This window comes from Triticum dicoccoides, chromosome 5B (genome assembly GCF_002162155.2).
Source record: "Triticum dicoccoides isolate Atlit2015 ecotype Zavitan chromosome 5B, WEW_v2.0, whole genome shotgun sequence".
Classification (NCBI taxonomy): domain Eukaryota; kingdom Viridiplantae; phylum Streptophyta; class Magnoliopsida; order Poales; family Poaceae; genus Triticum; species Triticum dicoccoides.
In genome coordinates this window covers 4,678,863-4,688,347 of record NC_041389.1, presented here as the reverse complement: position 1 = coordinate 4,688,347, position 9,485 = coordinate 4,678,863, and positions in this window count along the sequence as shown.

The following is a 9,485-nucleotide window of genomic DNA, read 5'->3' as shown; positions in this document are numbered from 1 at the left end:
CTTTCCAAGGGACACAAGCTCAAGATGATCTTCCACCACAAGACCACAAGCTAAAATGCAAGGACAAGCTTCAAGAGCAGATTGATGCATTTGAAGAAGCTCCCAAGGCCTTGGTCAAGTGGGTTCCCAAGAATACATCAAGTTCTACTTCATCAAGTACGACTACAACTCCAAGGATTCCCATCAAGATGATGTGGATCCTGAAGAAGGACTAGAGAGTTCTTGAGAGTGACTCCACCAATAAACTTCACTCATATCATTTTGGCAAGAACAAGTGCAAACAACCTTCATATCATGCACTAGTTCAAGGAGTCACAAACCCTCTTGTTGGTAATACAAGGGACAAGGTAACCTAATGTTGTCATGGACATCATCTTGTGTGTACTTCACTCTATGTCTATGGATATCCTTGCTTGTTCCTTGTGGGACTAACCTGTGTAGGTATTGAAAGTGCAACTCCCTCCAATGGATTGCTCCAAATGGTCTACATCAACATTGAGCATCCACATCTTCAACACCTACATGAAGTTATCATCGACAAAACCCAAGGTTAATTCATCCCTCTTAGGGGGGATCTCACATCTAGGGGGAGCTTTACTCTAAGAATTGAGCTAAAGCAACTCTAATGGTGTGAACACAACAATGCTTTATGTAAAATTGGCAACCCCACTTGTGCTTAAACGATGAGTATGACCTATGATCAAATGTTCTCATTTGACTCCTAAGTCAATATACTCATATATAGATGACCTAGTCATCGCAAATTGCTTGATAGATGCTAGAAGTGGTTGTGCATGCTTTGTCACATATTTCATTTGCCATCTTATTGTGTGAGCATGTTGTTTGCATATTTTACTCATTCGAGCACATCCACTTGTTTTTTTGTTTGTTTGGCTCTTTCTCTTTATGCCAAGTGGATGGACAAGAATGCCTAAGAACCTTCTCTAGCTATCTATGCTTTTCTCATCTCAGACTTTATTCATGCTACATCACAAAGTTTGATAAAGTCAGATTTGAACCACTCTGTGTGAGGAGCACTCGGAATCCCCGATTCATCATAGACTTAAACTTCCAAAACCTCTTTGTGCATTTCGGTATGACCGAGTCATCCATTTCGGTCACACCGAGTTCACTAAGTTGATCTAGGTTTTCATCTCGATGCAACCTATTTGAACACTTCGGTCACACCGAGTTGCAGCAACCACTTGCGATTTTGCAATCTCTGTGCCACCGAGTTGTACCACTCGGTCACACCGACAGGGTCATGATATATATACCCACGGGTGAGATTTTGGAAATTTCTTCAAAACCCCTCAGCCCGCGCGTGTGTTGCTCTGCCTCCTCGGGTCTCCGGATCGTCTCCTCGCCGCCAGCGACCCCCCGCCGCTGGTTTCTGCCTTCGTCAATGGATTCTGCCCCATCGTCGCCACCGTAGTGAACAGCCGCCGATCTAGGGTATATGTTCAACCCCTTGTGTTGTCTATTTACCTCCGATTCTTAGCACAAGGACAATGCCATAATTCTTGCCATGAATGAAATCGATTTATCCATCTAAATCTTCCTTAGGCTTATTTTGATTTAGAACTTTTAGGATTAGCTCTCCGTAGAACTCATCTCGGACCGACCGAATCATAGAAATCGATCTCATCGATTTGGCTTAGGCCATTGCACATGCGACTTTTGGTCTGACCGGAAATTGCAAATCGGTATGACCGAGATCACTTCTGTGTGAAAACCTAGCAATCTCGGTGCCACCAAACTATGACTCAATCTGACCAAGTTCACTAGTTTAGGCTCCAAATGTTGCTTCGGTATCACCGAGTTTGTCAATTTGGTAGCTCCCAGATCATTTCTGTAGAGAACTAAAACTAAGATTTTTTGACTCATTTATTTTCCAAAACCTCTATTTTTTGTGATGCTCATCTACTCTACCTCGTCTATATCTATTCACAGGGTCTGCTGATAGTTTGCCTACAAGATGTCTGGCCAATGTGATAGCCAGAATAAGCCTGAAGAGCAAGTGCATTTGAGTGAGGGCACTAGTACCTCAAGCAGCTATGATGAGGGCAGCAGGAGCACACCTAGTAACTTGCCCAAGGCAGCCACTAGAGCAAGGAAGAAGAGAACCTCAGATTCAGAGGATGAGTATTATGTTGCACCTAAGGATGAGGACACTTCAAAGAATAAAGTGGTGAAGAAGGAGTTTGGCACTGCTGCATCTACAAAGCCTGGCATGAACAGGAAGGCACCAGCAAGGAGAGTTCCTATGTCTAAGCCCAGCGCCTCCACTCAAGAAACTTTGGGATCAGAACCCAAAGAGGCAGTTGTAGAAGGGAAGAAGAGGAATGAGAGGGTCAAGAAGACCACTGCCAGGATCATTGGCAAGCCCTCTATGATGAGAGATTCTGAAGAGGAAGAGGAAGAGGATGTTGCTCCAGCACCTAAGGCACAAAAGCTTATGGGAGATGCAATCAGATCAGGGGGCTGCTCCTAAGCCCAAACCTGCTCCCAAAGCTGCTGCTCAATCCACCAAGACTGCACCAAAGAGAAACACAAGAAACATCCCTGCTGAAGAGAAGAAACAAGGCCCCAGTGCCTGAAGCTACAGAAGAAGAAGCTGAAGCCCAAGTGCTGAGAAAGATCAAACCAAAGATCCTAGACCACAATGACACACATCCAGTGGCAGAGGACATGAGCATCAGCAAGGATGCAGGTCTGAGACTTTGGAGGAAGAATGACCCTTATGCTGTGAGAATGAGAACTGTTATGGATTACAGGTTCCACACCAAAGAACAGCAAGATTTCTATGAGACCATTCTGCTTGACAAGAAGCCAATTGTCTATGACATGAGATTGGTTGACTGGACATACATTAGAGAAAATTAAGATCACTTCCCAGGTGTATATGATAGCTTCAAGGATTGTGGAGTTGACAAGTTTGTTGGCCAGAAGCTCACTGAGTGGAATGATGAGCTGATCATGCAATTCTACTCCACTGCTCATTTCTATCCAGATGGCGCGATAGTATGGATGTCAGAAAGTACAAGGTACCAATCTACTATTGATGAATGGGCCAAGTTGATAAATGCCCCAGCAGCTCATGAGGATGACTTGGATGTGTATGCCAAGAAGAAGAATGACCACAACTCAATGGCAAGTATGTACAAGGAAATTCTTGATGCAACCCAGGAAACTCACAAGTTTGGTTCAGTGAAGTACTTGTTGTCAGGTCTGCCTACAATCAACACCATCCTGAGGCATACCTTTTTGCCCAAGTCTGGAGATCACAGGATGATAAGAGGACATTCAATCAACTTGCTGCACATTTTTTATGTACCTCAGAAATTCGAGGTGATGAGTCTGATTGTAGAAACAATCAAGAGGACAACTGCTGATCAGAAAAGATCTTGTGGGTATGCTCCACAAATTCAGGTGCTCGTCAACTCAAAGATGGGCACAGGCACTTATTTGTTGGACAAGGAGCACTTACCTCTCGGACCAGAATTTGAAGACAACACAGTGGTCATGGATGAGAATGATCCTTCATCAGTGCAAGCACATGAGAAGAGAGCAAAGGCAAGGGCAAATAAGGCTGCAAAGATGCCAAGTGCTAAAGAGGCATCTCAGGTGTTCTTAAATAGCAACAAGATCAACTTGGATTTCCAATCCAATCCACCTTGAGGATTGAGAAGGGCTTGGCCACCCTGACTCAAAATTAGGAGAGTTTGGAGAGAATCATTGAGCAAAAATTATATTATCTTGATGTCAAAGTAACTGAGATTCAATCAATAGTTGAGAAACTCCGGGAGGAAGTAGAGGAGAAGAAAGGCAAGGCTACTACAGATGCTTTCACAAGAGTGCCAAGAGGTCAGAGGTCTGATACAGTGCCAGTACCAGATACTACAACCACCACATCTGCACCAGCAGCCACAGCTTTAGTACCACCTCCAGCACCCACTCCAGTAGCTCCAGCTACATCAATAGAAGCCTTCTCCCTTGGAGTCATCTCTATACCACCCCATGGAGACCAAGCCTGAGAAACACATAGCACTATGCATATTTGAAATTTTTGGTAACTTGTTGCCAAAGGGGGCGAAATATGTATAGATCATAGCCTTCGAGAGAGAGACTGTTGCTTTTTGTCTCTCTTGAACTTTATTTGGTTGAACTTTATTGTATGACTGCTTGTTACATTATGTCTTTTTTGAGATACTTGGATCATCATGTGGTTGATAATATACTACTTTAATGTGTGCTTGAATGATATCATCTCTTATTTCCATATATGATCATTCACTTTGCTTGGTGATGAGTGCATGTTTTTTATTGTTATCATTTTGAGCGCTCCACCAAGATGTATGTGACATGGAAGAGTGACCCATGATCCTAACAGATTGTGCATTTGCAATCCAAAGCAAATTTTACATGATGCACAAATCTAGGGGGAGCTCTTACTTATCACATACTTCTCAAAGCAATGATGTATTTCAATCTTATCATCATTTGTCGAAGCTTTGATCTGTATGTTGTCATCAATTACCAAAAAGGGGGAGATTGAAAGTGCAACTATCCCTGGGTGGTTTTGGTAATGATTAACAACATATAGCTCATTGAACTAATGTTATTTCAAGATAAATATTGCAGGAAAGTTCAATGATTGGCATGGCATGGATTAGGAATGTGGACCCCTCAAAGTGCTAAGGACAAAGGATTGGCTCAAGCTTCAAAGTTCAAGACTCTACATTTCTATTTCAGTGATCCAAGATCACATTGAGTCTATAGGAAAGCCAATACTATTAAAAGGGGATGAGGTGTAGCTTAATGGCTTGCTTGCTCTCATTATGCGTAATGATATGCTCCAAAGCCCTCAACCACTTTATCATATCCACATATGTCCCAAACCAAAAGTCAAACTCGGCCCCACCAATTTGATCCATCCGGCGCCACCTAGTTCATTTGACATTATCACTTCCAGAAACCCTAGTCACTTCGGTATAACCGATAGGGATCTCGGTCTCACCGAGATGGGATTGCAAACTCTTTGTTTCCCTTTGTAACATTTTGGTCTAACCGAGATGAGCGATTGGTCCCACCGACTTCGTAATGTAAACTCTCTGTTTCCCTTTCGTAATGTTTTAGTCCAACCGAGATGAGCGAATCGGTCCCACCGAGTTTGCCTGACCAACTCTCTGGTTAGCTTATTACCAAAATCGGTTCCACCGAGTTTGTGTAATCGGTCAAACCGAGATTACGTTATGCCCTCACCCTAATGATATCGGTCCCACCGAGTTGACATGTCGGTCCCACCGAAATTCCTAATAGTCACATTACGAACTAAACCGGTCCGACCGAGTTTTATGATTCGGTCCCACCAAGTTTGGTAAATTGTGTGTAACGGTTAGATTTTGTGTGGGGGCTATATATACCCCTCCTCCCTCTCTCATTCATGAGGGAAGCCATCAGAACGTGCCTACACTTCCACTTCTCATTTTCTAGGAGCCTCCGACAAGATTGTGGAGTTGAACCAAGGAGTTTGTAAGGGAAAGGAGATCGCCTACTTCGTGAAGATCTAACCTAGTGAGGCAAGTGCTTCATGGGTGATGGCCATGGTGGGATAGACAAGGTTGCTTCTTCATGGACGCTTCATGGGTGAAGCCCTCCGTGGACTCGCGCAACCGTTACCCTTCGTGGGTTGAAGTCTCCATCAACGTGGATGTACGATAGCACCACCTATCGGAACCACGCCAAAAACATTTGTGTCTCGAATTGCGTTTGCACACTCCAATCCCATCCCTTTACTTTCTTGCAAGTTGCATGCTTTACTTTCGCTGCTCATAAACTCATTGCATGCTTCCTTGAATTGTATTGTGATTGCTTGACTTGTGCTAAGTTGCTAAAATCTGCCAAGAACTAAAATTGGGAAAATGCTAGATTTTTATTCAGTAAAGTAGTCTAATCACCCCCCCCCTTGTAGACATACTTTTGATCCAACAGACATCATAGATCGCACCATACCCTATAAAGTACAGTTACAACATTCGGACACTCCATTATGCTGTGGTGTTCCAGGTGGCGTGAGTTGCGAAACTATTCCACATTGTTTCAAATGAAGACCAAACGCGTAGCTCAAATATTCGCCTCCACGATCAGATCATAAAAACTTTATTTTCTTGTTAGGATGATTTTCCACTTCACTCTGAAATTCTTTGAAAACTTTTAAAATGTTTCAGACTTATGTTTCATTAAGTAGATATACCCATATCTCCTCAAATCATCTGTGAAGGTCAGAAAATAACGATACCCGCCACGAGCCTCAACACTCATTGGATTGCATAATCGGTATGTATTATTTCCAATAAGTCAGTAGCTCATTCCATTGTTCCGGAGAACGGAGTTTTAGTCATCTTGCCCGTGAGGCATGGCTCGCAAGCACCAGGTGATTCCAAAAGCCTATCAGCATGGAGTTTCTTCATGCACCTTACACCAATATGACCTAAACGGCAGAGCCACAAATAAGTTGCACTATCATTATCAACTTTTCATCTTTTCGCTTCAATATTGTGAACATGTTATCACCCTGATCGAGATTCAACAAAAATAGACCACTCAACAAGGGTGCATGACCAAAAAAGATATTACTCATATAAATAGAACAACTATTATTCTCTGATTTAAATGAATAATCGTCTCGCATCAAACAAGATCCAGATATAATGTTCATGCTCAACGCTGGCACCAAATAAATATTACGTAGCCCCTGTTTCGAGTTGCAAATATGAGCAACATAACCAGTATCAAATACCCAGGCGCTACTACGAGTATTAGTAAGGTACACATCAATAACATGTATACCAAATATACCTTTCACTTTGCCATCCTTCTTATCCGCCAAATACTTGGGGCAGTTCCGCTTCCAGTGACCAGTCCCTTTGTAGTAGAAGCACCCAGTTTCAGGCTTAGGTCCATACTTGGGCTTCTTCCCGGGAGTATCAACTTGCTTGCTATTCTTCTTGAAGTTCCCTTTCTTCCCTTTGCCCTTTTTATTGAAACTAGTGGTCTTGTTAACCATCAACACTTGATGCTCCTTCTTGATTGCTACCTCCACAGCCTTTAGCATTGCGAAGAGCTTGGGAATCGTTTTCGTCATCCCTTGCATATTATAGTTCATCATGAAGCCTTTATAGCTTGGTGGCAGTGATTGAAGAACTCTGTCAATGACACTATCATCTGGAAGATTAACTCCCAGCTGAGTCAAGTGGTTATGGTACCCAGACATTCTGCGCATGTGTTCACTGACAGAATTATTCTCCTCCATTTTGCAGCTACAGAAGTTATTGGAGACTTCATATCTCTCAACTTGGGCGTTTTCTTGAAATATTAACTTCAACTCTTGGACCATCTCATATGCTCCATGACGTTCAAAACGTCTTTGAAGTCCTGATTCTAAGCCGTAAAGCATGGCATACTGAACTATCAAGTAGTCATCAGCTTTGCACTGCCGGACATTCATAACGTCTGTAGTTGCTCCTGCAGCAGGCCTTGCACCTAGAGGTGCTTCTAGGACGTAATTCTTCTGTGCAGCAATGAGGATAATCCTCAAGTTACAGACCCAATCCGTGTAATTGCTACCATCATCTTTCAACTTAGCTTTCTCTAGGAACGCATTAAAATTCAAGGGAACGGTTGCATGAGCCATTGATCTACAACAACATAGATATGCAAAAAACTATCAGGACTAAGTTCATGATAAATTAAAGTTCAATTAATCATATTACTAAAGAAGTCCCACTTAGATAGACATCCCTCTAGTCATCTAAATGATCACGTGATCCATATCAACTAAACCATGTCCGATCATCATGTGAGATGGAGTAGTTTTCAATGGTGAACATCTCTATGTTGATCATATCTACTATGTGATTCACGTTCGACCTTTCGGTCTCAGTGTTCCAAGGCCATATCTGCATATGCTAGGCTCGTCAAGTTTAACCCGAGTATTCTGCATGTGCAAAACTGGCTTGCACTCGTTGTATGTGAACGTACAGCTTATCACATCCAATCATCAGGTGGTGTCTCGGCACGACGAACTGTAGCAACGGTGCATACTCAAGGAGAACACTTATACCTTGAAATTTAGTGAGGGGTCATCTTATAATGCTACCGTCATACTAAGCAAAATAAGATGCATAAAAGATAAACATCACATGCAATCAAAATATATGACATGATATGGCCATCATCATCTTGTGCTTATGATCTCCATCACCGAAGCATCTTCATGATCTCCATCGTCACCGGCTTGACACCTTGATCTCCATCGTAGTATCGTTGTCGTCTCGCCAACTATTGCTACTACAACTATCGCTACTACTTAGTGATAAAGTAAAGCAATTACATGGCGATTGCATTTCATACAATAAAGCGACAACCATATGGCTCCTGCCAGTTGCCGATAACTCTATTACAAAACATGATCATCTCATACAACAATTTATATCACATCATGTCTTGACCATATCACATCACAACAAGCCCTGCAAAAACAAGTTAGACATCCTCTACTTTGTTGTTGCAAGTTTTACATGGCTGCTACGGGTTTCTAACAAGAACCGTTCTTACCAACACATCAAAACCACAACGATTTTTTGTCAAGTGTGTTGTTTTAACCTTCAACAAGGACCGGCCGTAGTCAAACTCGATTCAACTAAAGTTCGAGAAACATACACTCGCTAGCCACCAGTGTGCGAAGCACGTCGGTAGAACCAGTCTCATGAACATGGTCATGTAATGTCGGTCCGGGCCACTTCATCCAACAATACCACTGAATCACAGTAAGACATTGGTGGTAAGCAGTATGCCTCTTATTGCCCACAACTCATTGTGTTCTACTCGTGCATATATCATCTACACATAAACCTGGCTCTGATACCACTGTTGGGGAACGTAGTAATTCAAAAACTTTCTTACATTCACACAAGATCTATCTAGGAGATGCATAGCAACGAGACGGGAGAGTGTGTCCACGTACCCTCATAGACCAAAAGCGGAAGCATTTACTAACGCGGTTGATGTAGTCGAACGTCTTCACGAGCCAACCGATCCAAGTCCCAAACGTACGGCACCTCCATGTTCAGCACACATTCAGCACGATGACGTCCCTCGTGCTCTTGATCCAATTGAGGACGAGGGAGAGTTTCGTCAGCATGATGGCATGGTGAAGGTGATGATGAAATTACCAGCGCAGAGCTTCGCCTAAGCTCTACGACGATATGACCGAGGTGTTAAACTGTGGAGGGGGCACCACACACGGCTAAGAGATTGTCTGTTGTGCTTTGGGGTGCCCCCTGGCCACGTATATAAAGGAGGGAGAGGAGGAGGCCGGCAGCCAGGAGGGGCGCGCCATAGGGGGAGTCAACTTCACCGCCGCCTCCCTAGTCCAATTCGTACTTGCCATGGGGGGGTCGCGGCCACCCTTGCGGCCCTCC